Source organism: Manihot esculenta, chromosome 17 (genome assembly GCF_001659605.2).
Source record: "Manihot esculenta cultivar AM560-2 chromosome 17, M.esculenta_v8, whole genome shotgun sequence".
NCBI lineage: Eukaryota > Viridiplantae > Streptophyta > Magnoliopsida > Malpighiales > Euphorbiaceae > Manihot > Manihot esculenta.
In genome coordinates, this window is record NC_035177.2 from 8,129,870 (window position 1) to 8,147,816 (window position 17,947).

General features: G+C 35.1%; 1 long non-coding RNA gene across 1 annotated transcript; it reads left to right on the plus strand.

Moving 5' to 3' along the window:
* The first annotated feature begins 12,203 nt into the window (after positions 1-12,203).
* Positions 12,204-13,430, plus strand: LOC110604699. The gene is made up of 2 exons (XR_002486290.2): positions 12,204-12,766; positions 13,106-13,430. It is a non-coding gene; the product is annotated as an uncharacterized LOC110604699 (long non-coding RNA).
* Positions 13,431-17,947: the final 4,517 nt, after the last annotated feature.

The window sequence follows — 17,947 nt, forward strand, 5'->3', positions numbered from 1 at the left end:
CCGGAAGAGCTGTGGCGGCGGATGCAAGACAGTACTTCCAGTTGTAAGAAAATCCAAACGCTACTTTACTAACGGTCATTCATAGGCCCGTTCATGGCAATAATACTAACTACGTTTTCTCTGCGTAACTGTTCTATCAAAACTGTATCAGAACCTAAGGTTTGACTTCGTCACCAACAGCATAGTCGAGGACGTGACATCCATAGATAGCAAGCAGTTCCACGTCAATCTCCTCGGCAGCAAAAACCTTACCTTCCAGCGATTTTCAGTGAAAGCGCCGGGGCATAGTCCCAACACGGATGGAATTCACATTGGACGGTCGGAGGAGATCAACATTATTGATTCAAACATTATGACCGGTGATGATTGCATCTCCATTGGCCGGGGGAGCAGGCAAGTACGAATCACAAACGTAAGGTGCGGACACGGGCATGGCATTAGTATTGGAAGTTTAGGAAAGTACGAGAAGGAAGAACCTGTGTCTGGAATTTATGTGAAGAATTGCACAATATACGACACCGACAATGGCGTGAGAATTAAGACTTGGCCCGCATTGCATGGTGGCAGTGTGTCGAATATCCAGTTCGAGGATATCGTCATGCAAAACGTCAGCAATCCCATCATTATAGATCAAATGTACTGCCCGCATAACGAATGCAATCGCAAGGTAACTTTTCAATTTTTATTTTTTCACAACAAGAAGGAGAATTTATATATATGGGTGTGTTACAATTATGCTAAAATATTGCGACTTTTTGCAGATGCCATCAAAAGTTAAAATAAGCGACGTCATCTTCAAGAATATTCGAGGATCGTCAAGAACGCCCACAGCCGTTCAATTGACATGCAGCAGCAGCGTACCATGCAAGAACGTTGAACTTTCTAACGTTAACCTCCAGTACACCGGATCTAAGGGTCCTGCAAAATCTATTTGTACAAATGTTAAGCCTAAGATTATAGGAAAGTTTATTCCGAGAGGATGTTAATGCACTCACTTGTTGATTCTTAATTTAAACGGAGAATGTTTCTCATTTGTCTGACGCACAGTATAGTAATTTTACAAGACTATCATTACACTTTTTAAATTTAAATGAACATAGTCAGATATGATTTCAATTTAGCTCTATCCAAAATAGAAAATCAATTTAAAAAATTTACCTATTAAACAATGTGCTTCATTTTACTTAAACAAATATAAAAGCTCACCAATTACTGAATATATCAATTGATATTAAAAGATATATTAAAAGAAAATCAATTGATATTAAATACTATATAAATACTTCTTTAAGTCCTCTATTTCTATTTGAAAAGTTAATCAACATATAAAACTTGGAATGCAAGATGAAATAATAAAAGATATATTATTGAATGAACTTAGTAATTTAATAGTGTCAAAATTCAAATTTAAAACGCGCTGTAAATTATGTTGCGGTGTTAAAATTCAACTATATCAAAGTTCAAGATGATACTTTTTAATTGAAACGCTATAATTTGAAATTAATAAATTTGATATAATGGAATTTATTTTCCTGTAGTCATGGGCTTAGCATTATAATTCAAAATTCATTTTCCTTTTCAATTAAAATAATGCTGTTCAAAAATATATATCAGGTTGTTCTAAATATTTATCCTTTCGCTTTTCTAGCATAATTTATTTTCCTAATAAACCATTTATCCGTGATCGGCTATGTAACTGCGCTGATTCTTTTTTCAATTCTTTATTCATTTATTCAAGAAGTATTTATTTGTTTCGGGAAAAAGGAGAAATATATATATACATATATCCCGTTGTGAAGAGATGAAGTCTCATATTAAGATGTTCGGAGATTATTATTGTGAATTTCTTTCTTTCTTTTCCTTTTCTTTTTTTTTTTCTTTTTTATATTTGCGTTCCATTATAAATAAATAATTAAAATCGAAGCTGAGCATATTTTCGACGCTAAAATCAAGTACACGTAAAATAATACGATGCGCCTTCAGGTACCAAAGGAGAAAAGACGGAATAACGGCCTGTTAGTTCTTTTTTTCTTTTTCTGTTTTCCTCTTTTCATGTTGCACTGTACTTGTCAAAATTTTGTCCTACATGCACGCGTGAGGAAATGAATTGCGGGTGCGGTCTCCGGGCTCGTTTCGCGTCCAATACGTCCAGAATATTGTGGGAGAACGAAGAGGTTGTTGCATAAGTTATACAGGGTTCCAATATAAAAGAATATGTTAGAGAGAAATGCGGAAGTTGTAGTTTTTAGTTGCAGGTTAGCGTACGTAGGCCTTTTTTTTTTAAGCTCAAAACATTTAACGCAAAACAAAAAGGAAAAACAGAAAACGGGATGTATGAAAATGCTACAGCCTGTAATAAACCTTGAGTAAATTAAACGAGCCGCCTGAAATATAAAAGGCCTTACAGAGGAGGAGAAATGCACAAACATTTAGAAATCAATATAGGCTGTAGATATCGAAGGAGAGGAAGCGCCTTGAAAAGAGAGATATGGGTTCCAAGGTACATGTGTGCGCAGCATATTTGGTGTTACTGTTCGCCTTTACCAGCGGAGCTCAGCCCAATACCTTTGATGTCACAAAATATGGTGCGAAGGAGGGGTCGGATATCACTAAGGTATGAAAGTAAACTCGGTTCTCGATATCGCGACGGTATTTCCTAGATTATTGCTGTCAGGTCTTTCATTGCCGTTTTCGTTTTTAGGCTTTACTGAGTGCGTGGAAGGGGGCTTGTGGAGCAGCGGGTTCCGGCAAAGTCGTGATACCAAAAGGGAAGTACTCATTAGGCGTGGTGGATTTGCTAGGCCCTTGCAAGGGTGCCATGCATCTTCAAGTGGAAGGAACGTTGGTGGCGCCAGCAAAAGCTAGCCAGCACCGCAAGAATAGCTGGGTTACATTGAGATACCTGGACCGATTAACGGTATCCGGTGGTGGGGCCTTCGACGGACAAGGAGAAATTGCTTGGCAGCGGGAGAGCTGTGGCGGCGGATGCAAGAAAGCACTTCCAGTTGTAAGAAAATCCGAACGCTACTTTACTAACGGTCATTCATAGGCCCGTTCATGGCAGTAATACTAACTACGTTTTCTCTGCGTAACTGTTCTATCAAAACTGTATCAGAACCTAAGGTTTGACTTCGTCACCAACAGCATAGTCGAGGACGTGACATCCATAGATAGCAAGCAGTTCCACGTCAATCTCCTCGGCAGCAAAAACCTTACCTTCCAGCGATTTTCGGTGAAAGCGCCGGGGCATAGTCCCAACACGGATGGAATTCACATTGGACGGTCGGAGGAGATCAACATTATTGATTCAAACATTATGACCGGTGATGATTGCATCTCCATTGGCCGGGGGAGCAGGCAAGTACGAATCACAAACGTAAGGTGCGGACACGGGCATGGCATTAGTATTGGAAGTTTAGGAAAGTACGAGAAGGAAGAACCTGTGTCTGGAATTTATGTGAAGAATTGCACAATATACGACACCGACAATGGCGTGAGAATTAAGACTTGGCCCGCATTGCATGGTGGCAGTGTGTCGAATATCCAGTTCGAGGATATCGTCATGCAAAACGTCAGCAATCCCATCATTATAGATCAAATGTACTGCCCGCATAACGAATGCAATCGCAAGGTAACTTTTCAATTTTTATTTTTTCACAACAAGAAGGAGAATTTATATATATGGGTGTGTTACAATTATGCTAAAATATTGCGACTTTTTGCAGATGCCATCAAAAGTTAAAATAAGCGACGTCATCTTCAAGAATATTCGAGGATCGTCAAGAACGCCCACAGCCGTTCAATTGACATGCAGCAGCAGCGTACCATGCAAGAACGTTGAACTTTCTAACGTTAACCTCCAGTACACCGGATCTAAGGGTCCTGCAAAATCTATTTGTACAAATGTTAAGCCTAAGATTATAGGAAAGTTTATTCCGAGAGGATGTTAATGCACTCACTTGTTGATTCTTAATTTAAACGGAGAATGTTTCTCATTTGTCTGACGCACAGTATAGTAATTTTACAAGACTATCATTACACTTTTTAAATTTAAATGAACATAGTCAGATATGATTTCAATTTAGCTCTATCCAAAATAGAAAATCAATTTAAAAAATTTACCTATTAAACAATGTGCTTCATTTTACTTAAACAAATATAAAAGCTCACCAATTACTGAATATATCAATTGATATTAAAAGATATATTAAAAGAAAATCAATTGATATTAAATACTATATAAATACTTCTTTAAGTCCTCTATTTCTATTTGAAAAGTTAATCAACATATAAAACTTGGAATGCAAGATGAAATAATAAAAGATATATTATTGAATGAACTTAGTAATTTAATAGTGTCAAAATTCAAATTTAAAACGCGCTGTAAATTATGTTGCGGTGTTAAAATTCAACTATATCAAAGTTCAAGATGATACTTTTTAATTGAAACGCTATAATTTGAAATTAATAAATTTGATATAATGGAATTTATTTTCCTGTAGTCATGGGCTTAGCATTATAATTCAAAATTCATTTTCCTTTTCAATTAAAATAATGCTGTTCAAAAATATATATCAGGTTGTTCTAAATATTTATCCTTTCGCTTTTCTAGCATAATTTATTTTCCTAATAAACCATTTATCCGTGATCGGCTATGTAACTGCGCTGATTCTTTTTTCAATTCTTTATTCATTTATTCAAGAAGTATTTATTTGTTTCGGGAAAAAGGAGAAATATATATATACATATATCCCGTTGTGAAGAGATGAAGTCTCATATTAAGATGTTCGGAGATTATTATTGTGAATTTCTTTCTTTCTTTTCCTTTTCTTTTTTTTTTCTTTTTTATATTTGCGTTCCATTATAAATAAATAATTAAAATCGAAGCTGAGCATATTTTCGACGCTAAAATCAAGTACACGTAAAATAATACGATGCGCCTTCAGGTACCAAAGGAGAAAAGACGGAATAACGGCCTGTTAGTTCTTTTTTTCTTTTTCTGTTTTCCTATACTTGTCAAAATTTTGTCCTCAATTGAATTAAATGAAAAGTTTGTGCAGTCATTCGTAGTTTTCATTTGGCATCCTCTTGACGTCATCCAGCTACGGACAAAATACATCATTGATTGCTTTGTTTTGTTCTTTCATTCTTCTTCATCTACATGTTCTGGGTAAATTCTTCGTTCGGCTCTTGCCATTATATACATCATTGCTTGCTTCGTTTTGTTCTTTCACGGGTAAATTTGTCGCTCACGGGAAATTTTTTTCATCCCTTTTCATTTAATTGTTCTTTCACGGGTAAATTCCTGGAATTTATTTCATCCCTTTTCATTCTACGAAAGTATGACCTACCGACATCTTTTTTTTGGGTTATATTATTGATTATGAAGCTTTAAGCAAATACATAGCGGATGGATATTACTTCCGAATTTTAAGCACTCATTTATTTTACTTGTTCTTATGTGGCTTTTTCAGCCATATGTATGGATGAATGCTTGAGTACTTATTACTTGAGGATGGGGAGTTGAAACTAGTAGTTCTATATTGCAGTAGCATGCTTTGAGTCCTACTAATGGTCATATCAATGAAATGACAACCTATCGCAGTGTACTTTACTTGACCTATACCAGTGGGCATATCAATGAAATCCATTCTTCAATCAGTATAGTATCTTAAAGATCTTGTTGTGTTTATGTTTGAATCAATATTGTCGATTTATGTTTCAATTTAGGTTTCGATTGGGTACAAGGAATCAAGCTGGATTCATTCATCGATGTGGACTACTTTGTTGATATGTTCTGGCGGGTAATATATTCTTGCACATTTTAGCTCCTTATGGAATGTATCAATTCCTAAATACTGTAATTTTCTAAAAGATAATAAAAATAGTAGGAAAGTAAGCTTTTTTCATAACATTATGGTCTATACAATTGCACAGGCATATTCCTTCAATGTTCTTACCTCATCCTAAATCACCATGTTGTATTATATTATTGGTGGAGTACTCATACTGCTGTGAAAGTTTGATATAACTGATTACGGTAGTAAGAAACATGCACTTCTCTTCTGCATAACCTGCTTCCTAAGAGCATCATAATGAAATTTTATTCACACTCTATAATGTTTCCTCTTCAGTTATTTGGTCTAACATATTATTACTGAAGCCTGCAACTCTTGCTGTGTCTCTTCAGGTCTATACTAGCAAATTAACTCATTCACCACTGAAAAAAAAATTACCATAATTTAAAGTCAGCAGTTCCCTTAGTGACTTTGTCCCACTTCTCTTCAACATGGTTTCTAACCTCTAACAAGTTCGTTCTCACTTCAAGCCATGCTACTCTGTTTAGTCCCTCGTTTTCACAAGGAGTTCAGTCACTATATTTGTTAATATTATAAAAACATTATTATACATCTTTTTCAGTCACTATATTTTTTTTCCCTCTATCTTTCCTTTTGTTATAGGAAGGGTTGTAAATCTTTTCAAAATAGTTCCTGTGTTTGATACTTGTCATTCTTGCTGTCTGAATTATCAAACCATTGGAATAGTACCTTGGTCCTTTTTCCTGAGGGTTTCAACCCATTTCAATACAATGACAAGTGGTGATTGTTACTCTTTCAGATAAGACTCTAAGCCTTAAGCATTATGGTCCTAGTCTTCTACCAATGTCAATTGCTGACCGTGACACTCTAGGTTCTCAATTTATCATTACATTAAAGTTAATCATCATCTTATAGGTTGGTTTTCTATTCCTTTAAATTCCAACACTTTGGGAGATGTTCATTAAAATAAAATTTGGGTTTTATCGTCTCCAAAATGGGAACAATCATCATTATGAATGTTTTTTTTTTTTTTTTCTGTAGGTAGGATATCAGTTGCTATTTTTTAGTCACAGCTTTTCTCAATTTTATAAAGCCGTTGACTTTGCTGGTATCTTTTCTCTATGTCCCATGTTTCAAGGCTTTATCTTTTCTTGATGCATTTTTAGTGTTGAGTTCCCACTTTTAGCAGACAATTTGTTGATGGGTGGCTGAATAATTGCTGGATTTTGTTGGAATTAATTCTGTTTGGTTTTTGTTATCTCAGGAAGCACGAATTTTGTTATACTTGCTTTTTTGACTCTGATTTTGAAAGGGACATAGCATTTTAGACAGGTATGTGTGTTTTCAACCCAGCTCTCTTTTGCAGTGGTGCCTTTATGTTGTCCTTCTGGGTTTTATTCATAGGCCAAAAATTTTAGAGCTTAGATGAGTTGGATTTGTTGTCTTCTTTAAGTTGATGCTTAAACTTCTATTCGAGCAGATTCATAAAGTGAATTTCTCAAATTCCATGGTCCTTGACAATGTCAACACAACATAAAATTTGTCGCATAGTTATATTAAATTAATTTCTTCGAAAAAGGATTTTTTTTTTTAGGCTTCTACCTCTATTTAATTGGATTATTTTATCTTTCCCTCATTTTAATTCTTAAAGGAAGAATTATCATGCACATTCAACTAATTTTTTTCATTCAACTAATTAGCAGGCACATTCAACTAGTTTTATTCAAGTAGTCTTATAAACTTTACAAATTCTGGTTTTCTTCTTTTCATTTCATTACACTTTTTTGTCATAAATCGCTACTTTTAGTACAGATAATGGAAATTAATTTCAGAACAGATGATCACGTGAAGTGCAAAAAAAATTTTCAACTAACAGCAAAATCTACAAGATTTTCAACAATGGAAGTTAAACCTTTATTTATTACGTCTCTTTTCAAAAATTGACTTTTGTTTTGTTATATTTGGATCCTGCATTGGCTCTTAAGCCAAACAGACCAAGCGGTTCCGGGAGATTTGAAATAGTTTAATATGTCAATTTGACTGATGTCAATTGGAATTGGGTCTCATAGTTGGTTTTGCATCAAATCTAAAGAAGTTAACATTTTAAAATGACCAATCTCAGGGGTAATATTGCCTGAGAAGTTGTTTTTACCTCTATCTCTTTATATGTATGTATTTTTTTTTCATATTTATTTGCTTAAATAAATTCTCTATAATCATTAGGTTGACTAAATTGTGAGAAACAATAATAATAATAATTCCCTAGCAATTGATACTAGTTGACATTAAAAGGAAACTATTAATGCGGAAACTTTTGGTGCAAATGTCCAGCTATTAGTGCTGAACAATTTCGCCACAAATGTCTTAATCTTTACTAGCAAAGCACTTCCCCATAAAAAAAATATTGAGCTTCTTGTGGGGAATAATATTTTCTAGTGGCAAATTTTATTTTCGCCATTAATATCTATAATGGCGAAATTTGCACTTTAAGGAAAATTTTCCCCACAAAAAACCTATTTGCTTGTAGTGGATGTCTTATGACCTGAAAAATAGTAAACAATTTCAAAAAAAAAAAAATTGATAAACTCAAAAGATTATAATGATAAAATAAGAAAAATTAAAAAATATTTGAAAATAAATTAAAAAATTCAAGAATAGAGAAAATTACGCTTCAACCCTCCACCATATGATCAAAAATTTAATCCACGGTCCTCATTTAATTTTCTATGCCTTTTCCATGAAGCCTAACGTTCATTTGGGTCAAATGGGCTTAATTTTCTTAACCTACAATCTCATTATGGTTGAATGCTTACACTCTATGTATTAGTTTATCATAAGTTTTTCTTAATTAGACTGGTAGTGTGAATATGACTTCTAAATTCAATGTTAATGTAGATTCCAGAATATCTAACTCTATTTTAAGCAACAACTTATTCACTTTTGCTTTGTTTTGCTTAGTGATGCCTTTCTTTTCTTCTTATTATTCTGACTCAAAATGAGTGGCTGAATCATGAAATTATATGCTCTTTAACCTGCAACATTGATAGTTATAGCCATTGTTAAGTGTTATAGGTTATAGAAAATAAATATTGATAGATGAGTTAGTTACTTAATCTTAGAGATTATATAATCATAGGCTTGATTTTCCTTCCTGTTTAGATACCGTCTCTCATGTATAAATAGGTTGCAATCTCTATTGTGATATACAACAAATATTATTCTTCTACATAGTATCAAAGCCATTCTCGTAGAGATTTAATTTTTTCTCTCGTCAAGTTTTAAATTTTTTTTTTTTTTAGACTTAGGTCTCTGTTTATTTGGGTTACCCATAAAGGGTAACATTTGGATCTCATCGTCATTGGAGTCGCCACACCGTCCCCAAATCACTCAAATGTTCCTTGGCTATTCTCGACGTTAGAAAGGGAATCGTTGTTTTTTCCCTGATCTGAATCTGTATCTTCTGTCTGCGGATGTAACATTCTTTGAGTCCACTCCATTTTTTCCGCCATTATCTATTTATAACACCCAAGGGGAGGAAGATGACCTCTTGTTATATACTGTTCGCTCTCTGTCTCTTCATACTACTCCTACACCTTTCGCTCATGTGCTAGGTCGCCCTTCCATCCTTCATGTGTATTCTAGACGCTTAGAGGACTCTGACTCCGCTCCACTACTCGCTTCTTCGTCGACAAATCCTGCTCCCACTGATCCTTCACTGTCTGATTTGGATTTGCCCATTGCTCTTCGCAAAGGTAAACGTACTTTCACTTATCCTATTTCAACTTGTGTCTTTTATGATCAATTATCCTCTTCTTCTCGTTGTTTTGCCACTACTTTAGATTCTGTTTCAGTTCCCAAAACTGTTATTGAGGCTTTGTCCCATCCTGGTTGGCGTGCTGCAATGGAAGAGGAAATGATGGCCCTTGACACTAATGGTGCTTGGGAGTTGATGTCCTTGTCCCCAGGAAAGCGGGCTATTGGGTGCAAATGGGTATTTGCAGTGAAAGTAAATCCTGATGAATCTGTTGCTCGTCTCAAGGCCCATTTAGTGGCCAAAGGTTATGCACAAAGTTATGGAGCTGACTATTCTGATACATTTTTCCCAGTTGCCAAGCTCGCATCTGTTCGATTGTTTATTTCCTTGGCAGCTACACATGATTGGCCTTTGCATCAACTGGATATTAAAAATGCTTTTCTTCATGGTGATCTTCAAGAGGAGGTTTATATTGAGCAACCACCTGGTTTTGTTGCTCAGGGGGAGTCAAACAAGGTTTGTAGACTTCAAAAATCCCTTTATGGCTTGAAACAGAGTCCTCGGGCATGGTTTGGCAGATTTAGTGAGGTGGTCCAACAGTTTTGAATGAAGATGAGTTTGTGTGATCACTCAGAGTTTTATAGAAATTTTGATAGTGGAGTAATTCTGCTTGTAGTATATATGAATGATATCATTATCACAGGAAGTGACATTGCTGGCATCACATCCCTATAAGAATTTCTTAAAACACAGTTTCATACAAAGGATTTGGGTTTATTGAAATATTTCTTGGGAATCGAAGTTATGCGGTGTAAGAAAGGTATCTTCTTGTCTCAAAGAAAATATGTTCTTGATTTGTTGGTAAAAACAGGAAAATTGGGTGCTAAGCCTTGTAGTGCTCCAATGACCCCTAACCTTTAACTTATCACAGAAGATAGAGAGCCATTTGCAGATCCTAAAAGGTATAGAAGATTAGTTGGGAAGCTAAATTATGTGACGGTGACTCGTCCTGGTATTGCATATTCAGTGAGTGTAGTAAGTCGGTTTATGTCCTCTCCTATTGTTACCCAGTGGGATGCTTTGGGACAAATTCTTTGTTACCTTAAAGGAGGCCCCAGGGCGAAGCCTATTCTATGTTAACCATAGGCACTCAAATATTGAATGCTTTTCGAATGCTGATTGGCAGCCTCGAAGTTTGATAGGAGGTCAACTGCTGGGTATTGTGTTTTAGTGGGAGGTAATTTGGTTTCATGGAAAAGTAATAAGCAAAATGTGGTCTCCCGTTCTAGTGCTGAATCTGAATATCGAGCCATGGAACAAGCTGTTTGTGAAGTCTCGTGGGTACGTCAACTATTAGAAGGGTTCACAAATTCAGTGCCTGCTAAGTTGTGGTGTGATAATCAAGCAGCTATCCACATTGCCTCCAATCAGTATTTCACGAGAGGACTAAACACATCGAGATTGATTGTTATTTTGTTCATAAAAATGTCCAACAAAAGATAATATCAACAGGACATATTCGAACTGGAGAACAATTAGGAGATATCTTCAATAAAGCTCTAAATGGAACTTGAGTTTATTATATATGTAACAAGTTGGGCATGATTAACATTTATGCTCCAACTTGAGAGGGAGTGTTATAGGTTATAGGAAGTAAATATGTTAATATAGAAAGTAAATATTGATAGATGGGTTAGTTACTTAATCTTAGTGATTGTATAATCATATGATTGATTTTCCTTTCTATTTAGATACCGTCTCTCATGTATAAATAGGTTGTAATCTCTATTGTGATATACAACAAATATTATCCTTCTACATTAAGATCTCACTAGAAAATACCGAAGTACCAATTTGGATAATAATTCTAAAAATGCAAAATGCAATCAAATGTTTCACTTTCAGGTTCTCTTATACGACTAAAAGTTGTAAAAAGTGTTCAGTATTGTATTTTCATTATCATGTTATCTAATTGTAATATCTAAAAGGACTTACTCTCCAATCTATAAATTTTTCATTAAATTTTCTCTTTGAACATAGTACTTTTTTATTCCATTTTTTGGAATAGTGATGTGATAAACAGTAGTTAACATTTTTTATACCTGCTACTATGGTGTTGCACCACAGCAGCAAACGCCTGATGTGGTGCATAATTTTGCACCATAGCATTACGTGCAGCTGATGTGATGCAAATTTATGCACCACAGCAGCAAACGCCTGCTGTGGTGCATAATTTTGCAAGATAGCATATGAGTTAATGGTGTATTTGCAAAATGTTAATAATCTTTACTCTATTTCACACCTTTTTCCAGCTTAATAATCTTTAGTCCTGAAACTCTTGTGCATTGATCTGGTCGTACTGGACGTGCAGGAAAGGAAGGTACTGTTATTCTAATGTTCACTCGCTGCCAAAGGAGGATACTTAAATCACTAAGTATGTTTTGGAGTCATCAGCTGAGCAAGTGGTTCCAACTCTAAATGGATTTCACCTTGAGTCCATTGAATTTTTCACCCCAATTGCCTACAAATTGATTGAAGAACAAGGCACAAGTGCTGGTGCACTTGTACATTTCAGTGGATTTTCCCAGCCTCCATCATCTTAGTCTCTTATTACCCATGAGCAGGTAACCTCCAGCTTCCAGAATTTTTAAATTATATTTATTAAGTTCATATTTTTTCTGGTGGTGGGCATTCTCATTGTGAATCTGATTTTAGATTTTGATGTTCAGTAACATAGCTTTCCCAAGGTTACATACTTTTGTTTGGATGACAAATCTTTGAAAATCATGAGATCCATATTCAGATTTTAGTTTAAATGCAAATATTAAATAAAGATTTTGACTTGTAAAAATGTATTATCAGCACTATTTGAGCAATTCCAAGTAAAATATATTCCCTACAAATCTTTTCATTTCAAATGCATATCCATCCATATGAATTTATAATTGGTATGCGATTATTTTCTCAACAACATAGGAAGTATTTTGCATAATGTTTGTAGCAGTTCAAATGCATATCCATCCATATGAATTTATCATAGCAGTTCCACAGGGTTTTATTGTTCCTTTTCTTTATCTCCATAACTATTATCTAGTCAATGTTTCTAGTCTCCTGCACATGTATTGAACTGGACCCTTGTGTTTCAGAGATGGATAACTTTGCAGTTGACACAAGATCCAAGTTATTCTAGAGGGTAAGTAGGAAAAAAAAATATATTTTGACTGCTTAATGAATAGGTATAGTCTAGCGACCTATTGCAAACATGTTGAGTTGAGTGTTCATTGATTGATGTATTGACTTCTTCAAAAAGAGCAAGTGCTTTTTTCTCCTTGGTTAGGTTTAAGGAGCAGATTTTGATCTTCTAGAGGAGATGACTTTAGAGTTATTGAATTAGCAATTACTGCCTGGAAACAATATTTCCAAAATTACAAAGGCTGTTTTATTTTGGTCTCCATCTCATTATCATCTCTGCATAAACGCATATTACTACTTACTGACTTGAGTTAATAAAATATTTTATTGAATTATACAGTTGCCTTCATTACAAGATGATGCGCCTCGCAGTGATTTCTATGGCACGTGCAACCACTGTGGTGCATAATTTGGCATTACAGCAGCAGTTGCAATACTGTGATTACCTTCTAAGTTGTAACTCATCTAAACAAAAATCCCCTCAAATGATTTACGCATTTCATCCATGATTATTCTACGGCTCTATCTTGATATTTTGTCTTGAATATTAAGCATGTTAGTGAAGAAGCGGAGATATTTTGCAAATGGTTAAAACATTAAAGTAATTTTGTTTTGGGAACTTCTTTAAAAGAATTTAGATAATATTACTATTATTGATTTATTTCAATATTTACATTTTTTGGGTTATTTTCTTTACATTCAAAACGTAACCAAGAATATTTATTCTTAATTGTTTTTAAAGGCAATTCTTATAATATTGTTGACTTACATATATAAATTTTATATTATGAATGAAATTTATTTATAAACTTCAATTATATATTTTAATTTCAGTTATATTAGAAGATAAATAATTAAATAATGATAATTAATATAATTTTTTAATAAATATTAATAATTCATAATAATGATTTTATCGTCATGAATGATTATTATTTTTTTGTTAATGGTTATTATTTTTTAATGATTAAATATTTTTATCGTTAATATAATCATTAATCGTGTACTTTTAATTATTAAATTTAGTGTTCTCATTATTAATAATAAAGATCAATAATATAATATTGTGGATAAAATTTTAACGAGGAAAGATTTAATAACTTAATGATAACTTTTAGCGCAACGGGGAGAGGTAGCCAATTATCAAGATATAAAAGAGAAAAATAAGTTATGACTAGGGTTTTGAGAGAGAAAAAGAGGTTTAAATAGGTTAAAAATAAGAAGGAAGCAAATCACCTCCAATTCTTGAAGTCGTCGGGCCTAGGAGGGTTATTTAGTTGATTTTTGAACTGATTTTTGGGTTATTGAGTTGATTTTTGAACTGATTTTTGGGTTAAATACTTCCCAATTAAACCACCTCAGAATCTTAAGCACCAAAAATTGCAAAAGTACCATGCCTTTGGGTTTTTATGAATGGGCCAATTTAGGTGCATTCTGCCATGTGGTTAAGATCAAACACGTAATAAATGCAGACTAGCACGAGAAAGAGAAGATCCATACAAGATAACACCCAAGCCATCATCAGAAAACTCACTCTTCCTTCTTAAGGCGAGTCTTGACACGAAATTTTTATTATTATGTACATCACTCTTATGATCATAGGATTCCTACTTGTTGGCTGGCAATGTCCCATATCAGGTTGACAGCAATATTACTGCCAAATTATTAGAGAAATACCATACTCATCTCTATTTCTGACTGTATAAAAGGAGAAAAACCATCGAGACGAATGTGTATTATTCTATAATACAAAAACTCTCAATAGTTCGTTACATTTTCTCTACTAGTGGATATACTGACTTAAGAGTCATAGTGGCTGCCATCGGTACCCACCACCACCTCACCTTTCCTCTCTTGCAGGTTCTAACCAATTACAATACAGTCTCATTATAACGACCTGAAAACCGGATCGCTACCAGCGCTAGGGTTCAGATCGACTTAAGGTTGTCGGAATCCGTAGCAAGCCTATGATACATTCTGTGTACCTGATAAAATCCCATATATGATAACACGATATGACAAAAACATAAACATTTCATAAACCAAGACTCAACCTATGCATGTATCAATACTGAAAACATAAACCCATACTAGAGCTCTCATCAAATGCTCCAGTATGGTAAACGTCACATGCCTCAAGCTTAGTTCTAACATAACTCATATGATAAAAACATAAACATTTCATGAACCAAGACTCGACCTGTGCATGTATCAACACTGAAAACATAAACCCATACTAGAGCCCTCATCAAATGCTTCAATATGGTAAACGTCACATGCCTTAACCTTAGTTCAAACATAACTCATAATTAAAATTTTTACATAAAAATCATGTAAACTGGGATTACAAGGACAAAAATTAAGGCAAAGCACACTTCTAAAACCATAAAATAATACATGTCAACATCTATACTATTACAAGAAGTTATACCAGTAACTCATCTGACTTTCCCGAGTTAACTCTGACCCGGCAAACCTGGGATTAGGGGAAAGGGATAAGCTACAAGAGCCTAGTGAGCAGAACATAAAAACAATTTAATAAACATATGATCGAATGAAATGCGTCACAATACAAACAATTCAAATAAAGATGGATTGTCACCAGTAACCCTCTACACATTCCAATAGTGCCCGGCCCTCAACGGGAGCTCCTCAGGACTTCTTCTTAAACATAACATAACATATCCATAATGCCAGGGGCGTAGAATGGGCAAGTCCTGGTCTTTCCGTATCCGTCATAACATATCATACTAGAGGGTTAGTGGGTCATCCAACATCCATCCACAACAACAGTAAATTATGCAATACATCATATTCGTGAATTCTAATGCAAACAACCTAATATATAAATATGACATTCGTGATGCATGAGTATGCTTAAAAAGTTTTATTACTTTAAAAAGATAGTTCAGTTCAATTCTACTCACCTCTGGCTGACGCTCGCTTAAAACTAGCTCAATTATCTCACTACAGGTCTCTACGGTCTCCCAAGTCCGATTCTACACAGATGGACTCAAATGAGGGACCAAACATAACTTTTACCAGGTTATAAACAACTCCCCAAAACCCCATAAAGCATACTAAAACGTGCATACAAAATAGCAAAAGAAGGCTACACAGGAGACTTTCGACGGCAGGTTCGGCTGCCGAAGGTCCCTCACAGATCTGAAAATCAGGAACTTTCGGGGGCAGATTTGACAGCCTAAACTCCACACAGATCCAAAAGTCAATGACTTTCGGGGACAGGTTCGGCGGCCTAAACCCCACACAGATCCGAAGGTTTGAACCCTCGGAGGCGGGTTAGGCGGCCAAAAGGCTGCCTCCACAGCAGGTTCGGCGGCCGAACCTGGGTTCTCCAGCAAGACAGAACCCGATTCTGCCCTATGTACACAGCCACCAAATACTCCGATCCTCACACCCAACAACTCATAAACATTCATACTCACTCAATCATGTATAAAGGACATAAAAACTAGCCTAATCCCTATCAAACAACACAAGAGGAACAATCATCATCAATCCTAACCCAAACCCTAAAACTTTATATTTAACCATTTCATGCATAAAAAACCCTTTAACCCTTCTTAAAACTTATTTAAAACGTAGGAAAAGCAAAGATCAAAACTTACCTCTTGGAGATTTAAAGGTAGCAGCAAACCAAACTTGGAGATGAGAGAAAATCGATCTCCGGAGGTCTCCAAGGTTTAAAACTTAGGTTCAAACTCAATTCTTCAAAAACAAAAGAAAACTCATGAATTTTCTGAGAGATTTGAAGGACAAACAACAAGAGCATCAAAGGGAGGGCATGGACTTACCTCTGCCCGAAAATGGAGAGAAAGTTCTCTCATTTTTCAGGTTGAAGGCCTCTTATGGGTGGCTGGAGAAACCACATTCGGCGGCCGAAAGGGAAGGTCATGCGGCGGCATGGAGGAACCATCTTCGGTGATCGAACTTGATGGTTTGGCAACTGAACCTGTGGTTTGCTCGAAAAAATTTTCCTTTTTCTTTTCTCAAGATTTAAAATTCAAAATTCAAATTCATTTTATGAAAACCTTAATTTTACCCTTCTAAGAGATTCTAGTTTTGAGATTTCAGATTCCAACGGAGATTCTGTCGGAAGCTTGAAATTCTGACGCCATAGTTTAGCCGGGTATTACACTCATTCCGGCCACGTCCTCAACCTAATCCTCGCAACATCAATTTTTTATTTTTTATTATTTTTTCATAGCATATAACACCTATATGCAGCTCGAACAATTAATTCTAAGTATACTAAGATTGATGTAATTCTCATCATCGGACCCTTAATACTTGAAATTTCTATTTATGCATGGTATAAAATCAGAGGTCTACAATTCGCCCCCCACTTTGACGTAGGCTGGATGTTGTCCTCATCAGGGACTCTTATTCAAATGCCACTTTTATGAATGCAGTTGAATTATCCTCATTAATTTAATTACACCATTATATCCTTTTGGCTTACACCTAATTACAACCCAACTTTCAAATTCTGAAAGAATGCACAACATATTGAATAACCTTTTTGGATTTGCCATATGAAACTTCTCTCATTCTCCTTTTGCCTAAATTGTCTTTACAAGTTTTCAGTGTAATAGACTATTTTATTTCTTTTTCATTGTCCCTAATTTTGCCTAGGCTTCTCTTTATGCGATTTTAGCCTAGTGCTATCTTTCTTTTTCATTGTCCTAAGTTAACTGATCTTTTGAAGCCATTGTCGCTCAGGTGCATTATTCTAAATACTTCTCTCAGGCAACATTTGTTGTATCCTATGAGACTTGCACTAGCCATACTTGAATGTGATCTTGATTAAAAACAATGAGCTAGACCCTCTTTGAAATTATATTTTGACTCATTGCCATTTGCCATAATAGCAACATCCACCAAGAGATTGCCCCTAGCCATAGTAGTTCCACTTATCATATTCCCCTTTGTTGTTGCCAGTAGTTCCCCCTTTGAGTTATGATCAACAGTTCCTCATTAGACGTTGGCTTGGCGCATTTAGACGAGTCAATCTTTTTTCTTTTGTTTTTTCTTTTCTTTTGCTCTTTTCTTCGCTAGGAATTTTTGTTTTTTCATCACTAATTCCTTTTGGACTCCTTTATGAACTTAGCTCCCTTAACTCAACAAGCCTCATTCTTCAGTCTACAGTTTCTTATAAAGG